Source organism: Miscanthus floridulus, chromosome 16 (genome assembly GCF_019320115.1).
Source record: "Miscanthus floridulus cultivar M001 chromosome 16, ASM1932011v1, whole genome shotgun sequence".
NCBI lineage: Eukaryota > Viridiplantae > Streptophyta > Magnoliopsida > Poales > Poaceae > Miscanthus > Miscanthus floridulus.
Genome location: NC_089595.1, coordinates 63,372,644 through 63,385,888, shown reverse-complemented (window position 1 = coordinate 63,385,888; position 13,245 = coordinate 63,372,644). Strand labels below are relative to the sequence as shown.

General features: G+C 41.8%; 1 non-coding gene across 1 annotated transcript; it reads right to left on the bottom strand.

The window, feature by feature from the left end:
- Nucleotides 1-6,115: 6,115 nt before the first annotated feature.
- Nucleotides 6,116-6,224, bottom strand: LOC136514689 (small nucleolar RNA R71). The gene has a single exon (XR_010773828.1). It is a non-coding gene; the product is annotated as a small nucleolar RNA R71 (small nucleolar RNA).
- Nucleotides 6,225-13,245: the final 7,021 nt, after the last annotated feature.

Genomic DNA, 13,245 nt, shown 5'->3' with positions numbered 1-13,245 from the left:
TATGCTATGCATTCTAACAAAAGCTTGGGAAATAAATGAATGCGAAGCACCTGAATCAAAAAATACTATAGCAGAGATAGAGTTGACACTGAACGTACCCAACATGACCTCGGGCGTCTCCTGAGCTATATCAGATGACACATAGTTCGCTTTTGCAGTGTGAGGTGGTCGGGCATTGAACTTCAGATTGCCATTCTAGTTCTGTGGAGCTTGCTAGTTCTGCTTCTTAGGACACTAATGAGCATAGTGACCTACTTCTCCATAGCGGTAGCATGTGTTGGGGTTATTGGGTGCACCACTCTTCATAGGAGCATTGTTGGGCATTCCCTGGCGTGATGCCGGATTGCCAGTCTATTGCTAAGGACGCTGATTACCAAACTGTTGCTGGTACTAAGGGCGTTGCTGGAACTAGTTACGCTGAGGATACTGACCATGGTTTCCCTGGTTAGATGGTCCTTGATTCCTTTACTGAAAACCCTACTGAGGATAGGCATGCGGGTGGGTGTTGCTTCCAAAAGCTTGCCCTTGAAGCCTCCTCTTCTTGTCTTCCATCTCTTTGCGCTTATTGTCAATCACAATAGCACGGTTCACCAATGACTGAAAGCTAGGGTATGTGTTGGAAATAAGCTAGAGCTACAGGCCATCATAAAGTCCCTTGAGGAAGTGGCATTGCTTCTCACTATCCTCAGCTACATCATTTGGAGCATAGCATGATAGTTGAGCAAACTTGTCATGATACTCCGCCACAGACATGGATCCTTGCTTAAGAGACTTGAATTCCTCCTGCTTCAGCTCCACTAGACCATCAGGGATATGATATGACTAGAAATTGTCCTTGAATTCCCACCAGGTGATAACAGGAGCATTGTTATGGCATCCATACTGGAAGGACTCCCACCAATCCTAAACTGCTCCCTAGAGTTGACCAGAAGCATACAACACCTTCTCAAGATCATTGCATTGTGCTATGTTAAGTTGTTTTTCCATAGCATGCAACCAATCATCTACCTCCAAGGGGTCTAAGGCATGGGTGAACACTGGAGGGCGACCCTTCATGAATTATCCACACTTGTCTCTGACCTAAATAGGCGGTGGTCCTCTTGCAGGTTCGTTATCCAAGCGTTGCATCATGGCTTGCATCAACTGTGCTTGCATTCCCATCAATTGCTCCATACTCACTGGTGGCGGTGGTGGTGGATTCATGGGAGCATCACGACCATGACCACGGGCTCTACCTCTTCCTCCTCTTGTGGCCATCTACTTTCCAAACAACTGCACAAAATTTTAGAGATCTCCAAATTATAGAGAACTTATAAAAGATAAGGAACAACGTTGAGAATTTTCTGGACAAGATTCAAATATAGCAGTTCAGTAAATTTGTCATAACTTGAGTTTTAGAGACCCAACAGAGCTGTACCAAGAATGGTTAGAAAGATTAGGAGATCAGATACAACTTTTATTTAGAACGTTTTTATAGATTCTGATATACACATGGTTAAAATAGAGCTAAACTGAATCTGTTATGAGTTCCAGACTACGCAAAAACATCAACTTGTGACAGCTAGATCTCACAAAACTGAACAGATATCAATGTGTTTCCAGAGACATTTGAAAGATACAGAAGTCTAGATATCTCTACAAAAAATTTCAGAATTTTTGGCAGCTCAGATCTCGAGATACAAGATGAAGAACACATGTTGCTCCAGAAAACATCACAACAGAGATATGATAAAGCAACCCATCTGCATTAAGACCTCATCTAAACTTAAGGTTCAAACCTATGGAATTTGTGGACATGCCCACAATCTGCCAGCAATCCAACAAACTCCAAACCATCCAAGTTCACAATTAAAAGCATCTAATCACTAAAGTCCACAAGACAAAACAAGACTAGACATGACACACGAACTAACAACGTCGTAGCTTTATACAAGGCACCAAACACCTATGGGGCTGTGTCAACCATGATGAACGACCAGGGCTTCTTCTTGTAGATCCATGGCAGCCCAAGTTGAGCACACAGTTCATCAACCTGCTTCTAGAGATGCCTCTCGGCCCTCTACGATGCACGCAGCTCTCCCTTGACTTCTTCATCTACCCCCTGCATGGCATGGACATGTCGCACTGTTGCTTCTAGAGTTGGATCACTTTCTGGTGGTGCCAGGACCTGCCAATTACCCTCATGATCATTGCAAGGAAGGAACCTAAAACGATCCTCCTTCATGGCCTCAAAACGACGACCATGGTAGTATATGTAAGCGTCCTGCGCTGCATCTTCCATGCCAACCAATGCATGAGCCCGTCTGGTAGTGCCACTGTGGACAGTCTCCACCTCATGTCCATTCTTTATGTCGTTCTAGGCGGTGACAACCAGATCTACCTTCCAAAAAGTTGCCTCCAAAGGGTGCTAGTACTCTGCACAGTGATAGTTGATGGAGGCATGCAGATCAGTGTAGTAGTCATCCAGCACCTGAGTAAGAAGGGTGTGGTAGTAGGCCGTCTCCGGGGCCTACTTGAAGTAGTATTTGCACATCCAACCCATCTCCTCATCCACCACAGGGATGGCTGGGGGTGGCATAGGTGTTGGTGAAGTAGCTGATGACTCCATTGGTGTAGCTGCAACAGCATAGACAGGTGCAACAGCTAGAGTAGGAGCAGGTGCGTGTGCAGGTGCTAGTGCGGGAGTCAGGGTAGCCATCCACTCCTCATCTTCCTCGATCAAGGGTTCCACCTCATCATCGGAGATGACCACAATCTCCTTCTCCTGTGGAGCATGGGGGGTGAACATGGCATGGTAGCCTATAGAGCTAAGGCGAGCGGTCTTCGGGTTATGAGGCATCTATAGATTTAGAGTAAGATAGAATTAGAATCAACAATTTTATATAATAGATTAAGGTATGAAAAGCATAGATATTTTAATAAAATAACAAGAATAAGACAGTAAGCATGAAACCAGTGGAGCAAAGATGCTAAAATGACCATCTCTAACTAGGCTTGCATCCTACAGTCAACACGGCTCTGATACCAATTTGTCACACCCAATTTCAAGGATAAAATTGAATGCATAAAACTCATGTGTGCCCAGGAATCAGTCACACACATAAGTTGACAAATTACAAAAAGTATCATCACGGTGTATCTTACATCACGATTAATACCATCACATAGTCTTACACAACATAGCGGAAAACAAAAAGGTAACTCTCTTGTGGTAGCTCCAACACAGGGACGGTCAACTGGTTGACCACAAGCCTAAAAGTCCTCTAGAAACTCCTCATATCCATTGACATCTGTTACCCATCTAGGATTTTTATCCAATATTGAAAGTAAACAAGCGTAAGTACTTCCCGTACTTAACAAGATAACATGGGGTTATGAAAGCTCAAAAAGGGTGACTCTGGTTTACTGCGGTTAGCACTTTTAGTAAGTCAAGATTTTATCATCAACTATTATCAAGTTATGCTTAAGCTCCAATTAAACCCTCATGATCAGATATCAGAAACAATTGAATCATATTATCTTCGTAGAACATCATAAATGAACAACAATAAGTAACCATTTACTCTATGAGTTTTCCGAGCCGCTCGTGACCGTGAGCACGACTGTTATAACAGTATGTAACACTCTACAGAGGCTGTGCACTTTCACCATGAGTCATGATTCCCATATGCCCGGGTTAATTACTCCCATAACATTGCCAAGGTGAGTGGACATGGTACAGTATAAAGCCATTTCATAGGTTTCTCTAACAAGTTAGGGCCGCTAGGTTTCCTTGGCAGGCAGATGTAGGGACCCCCTTTCCTATGGCACATCTCCATCGTGGCTATACACATAGGAACAGAGGCAGCCCTATACCCAACGTGGCAAGCCCCTTTTGTGCCATAAAGGTAACCTCTAACAAGCTAGAAAAGGTCCTATTACTGAGCTAAAGTCAGAGCCATGTGACCCTCATGGTTGCACTATCAGTCCCAGCTTTTATCGATAGATAAGTCCTTATGGAGGGCCAAGAGCATCATGATCAAAAGTCATTTGCTCCTTCGCCCTATAATTCAGTTGTTTAAAAGCAAATTTTACCTTTTCATTCTGTAGAACCATTAGTCATTATGTAGATCATGTACAGTTACATTGAGTGCTAGCAAACTACCATATGCATATAACCCGTAGGAGACAAGGAAACAGGATACTCAATCACTAGGATGTCCTTACGGGTATCAAAATTAGACACATGCAAATGAGAAATTAATAAATGGTGAATGGGACATCAAGGTAGATCCCATGCTATACTTGCCTTGCTCAATGAACTCGGGCTGCTCCTACTGGTCGTCAAAGAACTCTTGGTCTCCAATGTTCTCCTCACCGCCTGAACTCGACCAACAAAGCAACATACAAGCATTCCAAAGGCATTCATGCAAAGCAAACAATTATGGGATTAGAACAGTACACCAGGGCATAAAAACAAGATAAAAAGGTTCTTAAAAAGAATCTATGTCTCTCTATGATCACATAGACACGAAGTTCACGAAAAACGGAGCTAAAACACGAAAGTTATGAATTAAACGGGGTTTCCTATAGCAATTTATTTAATTAAATCTAACCTCAAAATTTAAATGTTGCAAACATGTTTGACAATGGTATTAACATGTAGAGAAATTAATTACGAACCTAACACAATTTGAACGGGTCGATTTGGAGCTAAAACGACGATTTTATAAGCAAAACAATGTAGTGGCATTTCTGTAAATAGAATGAACTATTTTTGAATTTAAATAAATCAAAAAAATCAGGATTTTCATCTGGCCGAGGACTGCGGGTGTAAAAAGAATAAAGCCGGGGCGCTCTTAAGCAATTCTACCATGCGAAGGGGTATCGGCCATCCTGGGCCATTGGATCAAGGATGGATGGCTCAGATTAGGAGAAAGGGGGAGAGGGGAAAGCCGGCGGCTGGAACAGTGCTCCGGCAGGGCAGGGCACCATGGCCTACAGTGAGGAGGTCATTGGCGAGCGGGAAACAAGGCCTTTGGGCCATGGTTCGATGAACTGAGGGCGCTGGGAGAGAGAGAGGGGAGGTGAAGGCGATCTCGCCTAGGCTGAGAACGCGGCCGGAGGACACGGTCGACGCGGTGGTGGCCATGGCCGGTGGCGAGAGCTCGCCGGCGCACTCGAAAATGGCCATACTAGCCACCATTTTCCATGGGAAAAGGTCGGGGAGAGAGAGGAGAGCACGGCGAAACTCACCATGGTGAAAATTGGAGGCAGAGACGATGGGAGGATGGCGGACCACGACACTATGGTTGTGACTTCCGCATGCTCGGGTGAATGCGAGAGTGGAGTAGGGGAGGCAGCAGGGAGAGCGGTGATGGGCTCGACTTCTTTTATAGAGGCCGGGGCGCGGGGAGGGTGCTCCCACGACACGACGTGTGTGCGGCGTCGGCAGTTGCGTCGTCGTGCAAAGTGGGAACGGAGGGAGAGGACGGCGCCAACATGCGGGCCCAGGGCGTCAGTGGGGAGAGAAGGAGGGGCGGACGCGGCGGTGGCGGTTGCTCGCCCGAGTTGGGCTAGCCCAGGAAGAGAAAGGGGAGAAGGGGAAGGAAGGGAAGGTGGGCGAGCGGGCCGGCGGGGGAAAATAGGCCAGCAGGCCAAATGAGAGAAAGAGAGGGAGGGACAAAGAATTGGCTTTTCTTTTTCCAAAACAATTTTCCAACTTCATTTTCAAATAGTTTTTGGAATCATTTTGAGTTTTGGATCAAACCACTCAACCCAATAAATAAAATGCTACAGCATGAGTGCATCAACATGTATCCATCCTTAAGATTGATTTTAATTGCACAAAAATTATTATTTTTCCTATATTTGAATGCACACATAATTACATAAATAAATCAAATTTAACTATTTTAAAAGAATGCAAATTTTAGGGTGTTACAAACACTTTCTGGAGATCTGCAGCACTTTCACCATCAAAGGAGTATCCAAAGATGCCATACTACTTCGCCTCTTCCTATTCTCACTTTTGGGAAGGCGAAGCAATGGTTCTATGCCAACAAAGATAGAAACACTACATGGGATAACTACTCCACTGCCTTCCTAGCAAAATTCTTTCCCATAGGCAAGACTAATGCTCTGCGTGGGAGGATCTCAAGCTTTCAACAACAACATGATGAATCTATCTGAGAGGCATGGGAACACTTCCAAGATTACATATTAGAATGTCCTCATCATGGGATGAAGGATTGGCTACTCATACAAACTTTCTACCATGGATTGACAAACAACGCCTGTGAGAATATGGATGCCACTACTGGAGGTGCTTTCTTATCACTCATAGTTGCACAAACAACAACTCTCATAGAGAACATGGCCTCCAACCAAGGTTGGAATGAAGAACGTCTCCAAACCCACAAGAGAGGTGGAGGTATGCATCAACTCAAGGAGGTAGACATGTTGTCTGCCAAGATGGATTGCTCATGAAGAAGCTTAAAGACCGAGCTAATGAGAAGCAAGAAGTCATGCACATTCATGATTCCCGCATAACCTATGAAGAATGTGGAAACATTGGGCATTCAGGGAACAATTGCCCTAAAACCCATGAGGATGTGAACTTCATCAACAATAGCAACTATCGTCCTCAACAAAATCAAGGATGGAATGAGCAACAAAGGCTCAACTACCAAGATAATTACCAAGGTAACAATTTCAATAATTTCAATAATCAACCACCCTTGAGAGAGTTAATTTCTGGCCAAGCTAAAATTATGGAGGGCTTATTTAGAAAACTAGCTTCCAGTGATAAAATATTAGAAAATATAAATAATAGAATGGATAGCTTCTCCTCTGCTATTAAAAACCAGCATAGCTTTAAAAAATGATAGAATTACAAATAGCCTAGCTGGCGGCTGCTGTTCCTCCAACCAACAATGGTAAGGTTCTAGGGCAGCCGGAAGATCTAGAAACTACAAATCTTGTCGATATTCACAATGCAGCATATTACTGCATACAACCATCGATGTGAAGGTGGAAAGACTATTCCTTGCCCAAAAAGAAAGGTGATTCTAGAAGACCTGTCATCCCCATCGCCATTGGACCCCACATATTCCAAGAAGTTGTCTATGACATCAGAGCAACTGTTAATATCATGCTAAATGTAATTTATGATAAAAATTAATGGAGATACTTTGTTGTACACAAACATGCATTTGCAGCATGCAGATCAGTCACTCTGGTACCCCAAGGGAGTTCTTGAAGATGCCATTGTTCAAGTGGGACAATCATATGTTCCCGTAGACTTTGTGGTTTTAGAAATAGGTGGAAATGTAAGGGCACCCATTATCTTGGGCTGACCCTTCCTAAGCACCGCAGAAACCATCATCTACGCAGACAGTGCAAAGATCTGTTTCACAATCAAGGATAAGAAGGAGAGGTTTACTTTCAAGAATCGTATCTTGCAATCTCATGGACATCCACAAACATCGTACTTGCTCAAAGAGACAATAGTGACCAAGAAGGAAGAACAAGGCTAGGTAGCCACAAGAAGAATCAGTCAACATGATCAACATACTTCGATCGGAGTTCGAACACCTCCTCGCTTCACCATTCCTTACCAAGAAAGAAGATCCAGGCGTACCCATGATCTAGTGTACCATTGGACAAAGAATATTTCACAACACCTTCTGCGACATTGGGTTGGGTGTCAACATAATGTCCATGGTAACATATGACTACTTATTTGGTGATCAATCTTTGTTCCCTACATATATGCAATTGCAGATGGCAGATCAATCAATCCAATTTCCAGAGGAAATAGCAAAAGATGTCATGGTAAGAATACAAAATCACTATGTCCCTACCGACTTCATGGTCCTTGACATGGGACAAGAAGAAGAAGATGTACCGATTATCCTTGGAAGATCGTTCCTCAACACGACTAACACGATCATCTACATCGAATCTGGACAAGTTCACTTCCAATTCCTAGGACAAAAGGTAGTTATTTTAATAGTTATACCACTTATGAACAGCCAAAGAAGACCTGCTCCAAGAGAAGACGCCAAGCATCCCAACGCTAGAGGAATCAACTCCCCAAGAATGAGAAAGAAGAAGTAGAAGTTGTGAAGGATGAACCTACTCCACCAAATTCAAGTCCACAGACCAAGCAGGTCTAGAATGAAAAAGTGGCATCATCATCATCAGAGTCACCATCACAAGATGTGCACTCATCAAGGTCTTCATCCCTAAGACCAAATGATGCACCCAAAGAATAAAGGATTCTTCTCCAGTAAAGTCCTATCCGGAGGACTTAAAAATCCGAACCCTCACCAAGAGGTAAATTTGGTAGTTATCCATATTTACTTTTCACATTGCATGAATTGTTTTACTTTAGCATATTTACTTTTCTACATCAGCATTGCATTTAAAAAAAATCTTATCATTGCATTATAAAATCCTAAGCCCCATGTGAATACTTTTTACGATGTGTAAAAAACCGCAACAATATTCACTGTGGTTCCATAAAAAATAAAAATACCATGCATATAATTATATAAGAAAATCCAAAAATATATTAGAGAGACATCCTGCTAAAATTCTGCCAGTTCAAAAATATTTCTAAAACCCCAAGAACAACTAATCTCTAGACGCTAACTGCTAACCCTTTATCCTAAGGCAACGTATCAAGTGCAAACCAACCTCTCCGTGCAAACCGTGCAAACCAACTGCGGGGGAGAGGTGGGAGGGGGATTTTGCAAAAGTGTGATTAGGAGCGGGCGTAATTACACTTTTGCAAATCCCCCCTCCCACCTCTCCCCCGCAGTTGGTTTGCACGGTTTGCACAGAGAGGTTGGTTTGCACTAGATATGTTCCCTTATCCTAATCCATTTCATGAGTTTTGGTGTTCTTGTTAACATTTTGCAGGATGATGCACAAGATTAAGAGCAAGTTTACCCAATTGTATCCACCTCATTTCACCCGATGAATGAGAAGGACAGTAGCTGACAAGACTGCTCTAAGAAGGATCACTCAACTTCAACATTTGACCACAACAACATCCAGCTTGGGGGAAGAGCATCCCCTGTGTATCTAGATAAGTATTTCTTTCCCTTTGGTTTTACTATTAGAGAGTCTGCTTCATGTTAAATGAAAAAAGATGCATAACTAAAAAACAAAAATAAAAATTTATCTTCATGCTAGATATATATATTAGTAAGGTGTGATCTTAAAAATGAAAACAAAATAAAAAGTGTGTGGCTAGTTTTCTGTTTTAAGAGCTGAATAAATAAAAAGGAATCTGAGGATAATCTCCTGAATGGAAATGATGAATAGTTGCTCTATTGTAATTTCTTTCAAATACCTAGTTTTCAGCCTTGAATTCTCCCGAGTTTTGGATAAGACTGTTTTGATATGAGAATTTACTCTAAACTTGAAACTCGTGGGTAGCATATGCTTGATCTAAGTCTAGGTAATTGACGGATATGATATGAGAAGATCTGAGCTACCGTTTATCCTATTCCAAGTGATAGTAAAGTTTTAGAGATTTATCTTTTGAAAAACTCAACTGCTACATGATGAGCTCCTGTATGACAAACCTTGAATTCCTACCAGAGCCAAACATGATATTTAGGCTAGGAAAACTTCCACTCATATATGCTGCTTGTTTTGCATTGAGTTTAGTCAAGCTTTGTTGACCCTTATGAGAGGTTTGTCATGCTCTTAAAATCAAGATCACATACACACCACCCACATATGCACTACTCCTACATTGGGGGTAAGCGCAAAAATATGTCATTCCATCTAGATCCACCCAAAAATGTTTTACTGCTACATAGGGAGTAAACACAAAAAATATGTTGATAAGATATTCACCAAATAAATGCTCCAAGTTCTTGTTGCTATCTCTCAAAAGTTTTGTTGCAAAGTAGAGGCACGGGCTATGCAAAAGTTATTCATGAAAAAAATAAACATGTGTCCGAGATATCTAAAACAATGGGTACTCAGATGCCCGTCTGGAAAAAAGAAAAGAGAGGGAAAAAAGAGATGAATAAGATAGCCCATGTTTTCTTACAAAAAGATTTCCAAGTTTCGAAAGAGAGATATGTTTTCAAGGAGCATAGTAGAATTAGGTGTGCCACCATATATATCCACCATACATCCACACATATGCACATCTTGATTTGATTGTATGACTTAAATCTCTTTGGATCCGAGGTTTGACTTTACAATGTGTATTGGAAGTATGCTCTTTCATGCTATTTGCACTCCTATGAGCTCCACATAAGCCTTAGTTGTAGGAAGAGAAAGGCATAACATCATTATTGCCTTGGTAAGGATCCACAAATACCACATATATTGAGAGACTTGAGAGTGCCATATAAAGGAAGCTCTGAGTTTTATTTTGAAAACCTATAAAAACTCCGGAGTAATGGTTGAGCAAAGAACTTGAGACATAGTGCTTGACTTAATTGTTCTATCTTTCAATTGATCAAGACCCAAGTGAAGGCTAAAAAGCCCCATGGTTGAGGGTAATATGGGTAAGTTTGGAAGTGAGAATAGTTTGTTCTAATCCGGAGGAGAATTCTTGTTTGAACGCATGTGTACTTTTAAGGAGTTGCTATGATGTTTTCAAAAATCTTAAAACTCCTGATTTATTGTTGAGTTTAACATTGCTAAAGGACGAGCAAAGGTTAAGCTTTGGGGAGTTTGTTGATGGTAGTTAACAAACATTATAAACCGTCAATAGAACTTGAATAAGGGCATGAAAATAATCACCAACATAGGTTAAGGGGTTTAAACTAACAAATTCCATAAGTTTTAGTGAATCTGTGTTTTTAGTAGGGTTTATCTAGAAAATCGTTAAGGTGGACCTACATGTCAGAAGTAATCACGCTTATCTACGATGAAAACAACTCTAGAAGGTTCCAGAGGACACCAGAAGCCAAACCACCAAAGAAGACCACGAGACACTGCCAGGTGGGGCCGGTTAGCCCCACCTACAGGCCGGCCAGCCTATGGGCCCCACTATCAGCCTCTTCCTTTGAATGTCAATTCTCCATCACCTTAGAGTTTGCATCTACTTTGTCCTTTCAAGTCGGTTTGATCTGAGGGCTCAGAATTGATGCTACGACCTATATATACCAGCCCCTACCCCCCTCCCTGAGGCATAAGTCATTTGAGAAGATAGAAACCCTAATCATCCTCAGAGCTCCACCATATTCTAGGGCATAGCTAGCTAGGCTAGGTTTAGAGGAAGGCAAGCTTCGCTTGGATTCCAGATCTTGTCAAGAGCTTAGCTCAGTATAGCCCCTTGTATACTCTTTTGTATCTTTCATTATTCATATGTGTGCTATAATTGATTCGACATTGTTCTTACTATTATTCATGTTCCTAGTTATCATGTTCATCATCTACTTTGATTATATGCTTAGTATAGTTAGATTATCATCATGTTCAATCATAAGTTCGTATAGCGCTCGCTCCAAGGTACCAGGGGTGAGTGGTCGACATTGTGTAATCATCGTGCTTATATGTTGTTTACCTGCGGATGCACCCTATATTTTGGGCCATGTGGTAAATCACGGATGTGACACTCCTGTTGAGTCCTTTGTAGTCCACTCCCCAAATATAGGACAAGTATAATCTAGTCACGAAGGAAGACAAGCGCTATTCTTAATCTTCCTTAGTAATATCCCTTATGTGTAGATATGAAGTTGATCTTAGCCGTGACTACTAAGTGTAATTGCACTAGTTAACATATGCTTTGACTTGTAATTAAGAATGACTTAGGAATTATTCCTTTAGTATTCTACCTCGCCATGCTAATGCCATAGAAAGGAGTACTCTGAGTGATCATTTATCATTTATCATTACTTATCATATTTATCTCTTGACTTACCCCTGTTGTGAGTAGAAGTTTGGTTATGGTTTATCTCTCCATCATATGTATAAGTTATCAATATATTCCAACTGCCCGTCCTTCCCTGTGGTAAAAATTATAAATAACGATAGCTAGAGTACTCTCGTGTGAAGTGCTACAATGGCATATTATGTGTGCCCTTGCAGATCCCTTTCATATATATACATTATCTCTAGTCATAAAAAATACTAAGTTACTTCTTAGTATCATTCTAGCAGTGATGCTAGGTAGTACCAACAAGCATTTCTGGCATCAACGCTAGGGATGACAACTTAGTAAAAGTGATGCTAAGAAATATAAAAAAATCTTAGGTGGCTGCTAAAACAAGTGACAAGTTAATAAACACCAACACCTAGCTTGCCTATATATCCTTCGATAAAAGCGGGGTAGCAAGTACAATTCCTTTCTAAACTTGTTACACTTACCACCCACACACCCCATCTTCCAAATCTCATCCAATGGCAGAGCGGCAGAAGCTTCCATGGGAAGACTCGCCGGAGGAGACGGTGTTCGGAGGTCCTCCCCTCCGTGATAGTTTGTGATGGGAGCATGGGTAATTAATTATGGCTCTTGCACTTTACCTTACGCTGGTAGTCTTGATGTTTCCGTGTTGTATAGTGCTTTCTCCATGGCCATCCGGTGCCATGCTTCCCCGCTGAAGGGGAAGGCACCCTGGCGTTGCCGCAATCGATGTCTATTGATATTCTTAACAACTATTGGAGGAGTTCCGCAAGCACACAGAACTATCACATAGCACTTCAATGGGTGAGTACCGAGTGTCGAATTTATATTTTTCCCACCGAAAGGCAGAAGGCTAGAATTTATATTTACTGATAGATTCCGAAGGGAAGCATAAGTGTATCCTAGGTAGATGAATGATAGTGGAACTTGAATGTGAACTACATAAACTAAACTACTGAACAAGCTACACTAGTGATAGCTAGTTGGGAGAGCGAGCGATTTATCTTTCGAGTAACTAAGGCATAGCTAGCTAGGCTAGGTTTAGAGGAAGGTAAGCTTCACTTGGATTCCAGATCATGTCAAGAGCATAGCTCAGTATAGCCCCATGTATCCTCTTTTGTTTCTTTCACTATTCATATGTGTGCTACAATTGATTTGACAATGTTCTTACTATTATTCATGTTCCTAGTTATCATGTTCATCGTCTACTTTGATTATATGCTTAGTATAGTTAGATTATCATCATGTTCAAGCATAAGTTCCTATAGCGCTCACTCCAAGGTACCAGGGGTGAGTGGTCGACATTGTGAAATCGTCGTGCTTATACATTGTTTCCCTGTGGATGCACCATATATTCTGGGCCATGTGGTAGATCATGGATG